Source organism: Condylura cristata, unplaced genomic scaffold, assembly GCF_000260355.1.
Source record: "Condylura cristata isolate star-nosed mole 26May11 unplaced genomic scaffold, ConCri1.0 scaffold00025, whole genome shotgun sequence".
NCBI lineage: Eukaryota > Metazoa > Chordata > Mammalia > Eulipotyphla > Talpidae > Condylura > Condylura cristata.
The window spans coordinates 11,022,215-11,027,188 of NW_004567126.1; positions in this window are offsets into that span (position 1 = coordinate 11,022,215).

The following is a 4,974-nucleotide window of genomic DNA, read 5'->3' on the forward strand; positions in this document are numbered from 1 at the left end:
TCTTTGGGCTCACTTATTTTTCTTCAAGGGTAAGCCTGTTGTTGATGTTTCTAATGAGTTCTTCAACTCAATCATTGAATTCTTGAGTTCCAACACTTATGAGTCTATGTATGTTTTCTATTTCTTTGTTAAACTTCTCATTTTGTTCCTGTATTGCTTTCTCTAACACCATTAAGTTGTTTCCTATGTTCCTTTGAGCATCTTTAGAATAATTATTTTGGATTCCTTAGGAAATTCTTGGATCTCCATTTCTGGGGGACAGTTACTTGACATTTACTATATTCCTTTTATGGAGTCATGTTTCTTGGTTCTTTGTGATCCCTGCGGTTTTATGTAGGTGTCTGTGCATTTGTAAAGACAGCTACCTTTTCTAAAATTTAAAACTGACTTTGATTGGGGGAGACTTTTGCCTGTGGTTGGGGCTTGCTAGCATGGGCTGTGACCCAAAGTCTGGTGACACAGGACATCATGTGCAGAGGTTCGTGTTGGCTCTGGGGCCAGGGACTGTGGTCGCTTTTTGGTAATCAGAAGTTCATAGCATCAACAACAACTGTGTGGTCTTTGGTGAGCACTGAGGGGAGTCCAAAATGTCTCTGAGGACTGTTGGGGTCTCTGGGCCAGTGTCTAGGAATCAGGGTTGACAGTGGTGGTGGCTGGAGCTGACAGCATATATATATTTGCCTGCAGAGGCCAGGCATAGGTGCTATGTAGTGGTAGGTGTCAGGTGTAGAGTGTCTTGTTGGCCCCAGCAGGTAACAAGTCTGGGGACAGTCATAAGTGATAGCTAAAAGGGCCCAGGCTGTTGATTTGCACGGCCATGGCTCCTGGGTCTTTCTACAGGTGCTTGGCAGTAGAGACTGATGGTGGGGTTTGGGCCAGAGGTATGCAGGTAGACAGCTCTCAGGGGTAACTGTGGGTGTGTGTATTGGTGCGGGCCTGTGACAAAGATGGTATCAGCACTTGGCCGTGAGCAGCTGCTGGAGCCCTCACGTCAGGTGTGCTTTCCTCTCCTGTGATTGCATACTCGTCCCTGGGTGTGCACAAACAGTGGAGGCCAGTGGCAAGCACATGGCACTCCTGTGTGCAGCCTCAGGGACTAATCCTGAGAATGCCCATACAGTGGGGCAGTCATGTGGTGGCATGTAGTTGTGTAGCTGTAGAGGCCTGGGCTGGCTGCTGGTATTGTTTCAGGTCTGGTTCTATTCTTGCAGGGGTCAGGGAGGCGGGAGGTAAGACAGCTGGCATCAGTGAATATGAATATTTCACTGTGAGCAAAAGCCGGTGACCTATACAGAAATTAAAGCCATTCCACTGTTCTTGGTTCCTTCTAAAGTGCAGAGCTGCTGCATTTGTCTGTAACTGGGTCACTGTGAACCAGGATTGGGTAGCTGTGTGCTGCTGGTAGCTCTGCCCTTCTTCCTGGTTCCTGGCTGCGGCTGTATTTCTTGGGTTTGCTGTCTTGGGTGGGGTGGAATTGAAGTGGAAACTTTGTGTGATGCTCTGAAAGACAAATTCTGTTGCTACATACTATGCAATACTGGCAGCATTAGCAGCAACAATAAAATGTATACAACAGTGTAGATATGCTATCAAAACAATACTGAGTAAAAATAGTAAGAATCAGACAAGGTGTATCTCTTGGCCGTGAGCAGTGCTGGCTTGGGAGATGCAGGCAAATAAAGCTGTTTTTCTTATTTTGTGAGATTATTTTCAAGTTGAGTTCCACCATGTTGCTGAAAGTCTCTTAAATGGACTTCAGAGCTCTCCTAAAGCTGTTTCCTCCCTTCTTTTGTGATCGCTGTCTGATTGTCGGTCTTTGTGGGATACAAATGCCGGGTTCTCTATACTACCATGTTGGTGACAAAATCTGATAGATTTCATGTTGAGGAATCAACAGACCTACTCAAAAATTTGCCTGAGGAATAAAAGTCCAAAACGAGACAAGTCAATTTTGAAGAAGAAAATGCAAACTGGATTGATGGGCACATCTGGTTGGTGAAGAGCTCAGCAAGCCCTTTCCACAAAATCAATTATAAAACTCCATTTCAGGGCTCTGGAAATTGACCAGAGGCACATGAACAGTTTAGAGGTAGTCCTCTATGGAATACTGAACTGAGTAAAAACAGAGGTGATCTTAACCTGATACTTCTCCTCTCTCCCTTGCCTTTCACCTCAGTTTGTGAGAGGTCTATGAGATTGTTCAATGGAGAACCACAGCTTCACTGCCAGAAGTTTTCACTTGGTTTTGAATGGAACATGAATACAGTGCCTAGTATCATCTTCAGTAATAGTTGTGATCTCAATGGCAAGCAAAGTGGTAAAACCTGTGGCTCACCTAACCTGAGGTGGTAGTCCTGGCCTGGGACATGGACTGCATGGGGAGATTGGAATATGAGACAGCCACGGGCTCTGGATAAGCCCTTGTAGAGGCTCTGGATAAGCCCTCGTACATCTTCACAGGCTAAACAGAGAACACCAAAGCTCTGCATTTCAACTGCACCAATTTGGTAAATTGGACTTCATCAAAATTAATTATTCAAAAGACTCCATTGAGAAAATGGAAATTCAAGCCACTGACTGGGAGAAACTATTATCCAAATTACATATCTGATAAAGGACTTGTATCCTTTATATATAAAGAAATTTTATTTTATCTATCTATCTATCTATCTATCTATCTATATTTTTAAAAGATTTATTTATTTATTCATACAGAACTGGGGTGCAGGCCAGAGATGCAGAGGGTGAGAGGATTCACCAGAGACAGAGCGGGGAGCAGAACAGGCAGATCAACGAAGTACACTGCTGAGGGGAGCAGCGGGTGGGTCAGGAGAGGTCTGCCGCGCCATGCCCATGCGCCATGTGGATCTCCTCCCGGGCAGGTGGGAGTCAAACTCATGCAGAAGTGGCTTAAGCTTCTCGGTGCTGTGCTTTAACCCGCTGCGCCACCAGGGAGGGCCCTATATTTTATTTTTTTACATTATTCTTCATTTTGTGCATTTTCCATCTCAGTTGTAATCCCCATGGGATTCCCACCACCAATTCACCCGTGTGCCATCACCCACAGTTCAGTGCACTCTTCCCACCCCAGTTACAAAGAAGCTTTATAACTCAACAATAAGAAGGACAAAAAATGTAAAACATGTAACAAAGGCATATGCCTATCTTAGAAACATGGAAATATGACTAGCAAAATTAGTATTAGGGACATGCAAATTAAACCATAATGAGATCTCACTGTACCCATCTGGGTGGCAAAAAGAAAAATACAGAGCATAATAAGTATTGGGGAGAATGTGAATAAATTGAAACCCTCATAGGTTGTTTATGGGACTGTGAAGTGGTCATTAAAATATTATATAAATTTTTCATATAATTCATCAATTAACACCTGTCTATACATATAACAGAAATGAAATCATGTGTTCCCCACACATAAAAATGCAAATATCCATAGATTGTGTATAATATTAAAAACTGGAAGCCTTTTTTTTTTTTTAAAGATTTACTTATTTATCCGTAAAGAACTGGGGTACAGACCAGAGGTGATGGGGCGGTGAGAGGATTCACCAGAGACAGAGTGGGGAGCAGAACAGGCTGACTGGAGAGGTACACTGCTGAGGGGAGCAGCTGGGGGGTCAGGAGAGGTCTGCTGTGCCATGTGGGTCACCTCCAGGGCAGGGATCGAACTTCTGCTGAAGCGGCTTTAGCTTTTTAGTGCAGTGCTTTAACCCGCTGCGCCACCAGAGAGGACCCAAAAACTGGAGGCCTTTCTAATATCCATCAGTTGGCCAATGGATAATCAAAATTGGTTTATCTATATAGTGGGTTATTCAAATTGACTAAAAATCACTGAATTGTGTAGTTATAGTTGGTTAATTTCTTTAATAAGTTGTACCTCAATAAATGTATCAAAAGTCATAACCCATGAATGATAAGGGGTGAAAAAGTAAAATTGAAACAAGATTGTAGAAGCTAAAAAAAAAAATTGTAGAAGCTGGGTGATGAGTAAGGAAATGTCATTACATTATTTCTTCTACTTTTGTATATGTTAAAACTTTCATATCAGGGCGCTCCCTGGTGGTGCAACAGGTTAAAGCATAGCACTATGAAGCTTTAGAAGTCACTGCAGCACTTTGGATCCTTCACCAGGGAGCTGACTCACATGGCCAGGTAGAACTCTCCTGACCCTCCCGCAGCTCCCATCAGCAGTGTATTTCAGTTGACCTGTTGATCTGCCTGTTCTGCTCCCCACACTGTCTCTGGTGCGTCCTCTCACACTGCTCCCCGCCCCCTACATTTGGCCTATACCCCAGTTCTATAAGCATAAATAAATCAATCTTTAAAAAAAATTTTCATATCAAAATGCTCTTTAAAAGTTGGGGGCTAGCTCTGTTTATTGCCCAACTGAGCTATAAAATTGGAAGATATACACTACTTTTAAATGTTAATGTACTAAAATTAAGAGGCCAGAAATGAAATTTATGCTCAACTGTTTTTAGACAAAGGCTATTCAAGAAAGAAGTCTAATCAGACAGAATAGAGTGTTCAAATGTATACCTACTTATTTATATAAACCTGAGATATGAGAACATTGGTGCCACAATTAATGCCTAATAGCTGATACTGGAAAAATTGGCCCATACATAGAAAAATAAAACTCCTTACCTTATACCTACATTACTTATGGAAGTAGACTTCAGATGGATTAAAGATCCAAAGTCACATTTGAAAAAAATAAAAACTATGACTTCTTAAGACCACAAAAGTTCAAAACATAATTTTGTCCAAAAAAATCCTGCATTTTATTATATCTAAACTAGAGATATCTGTTAAGTGAAGGACCGCATAGATAAGGTCAACACAGAAGTGATAGAGAAGGAGAACATATTTGTATTATCTAAAATTGACAAGAAGCTATTAGTCCCTAAGTATTAGGAACTCCTGTGAATCAACAATGAGAGACTAGAAGAC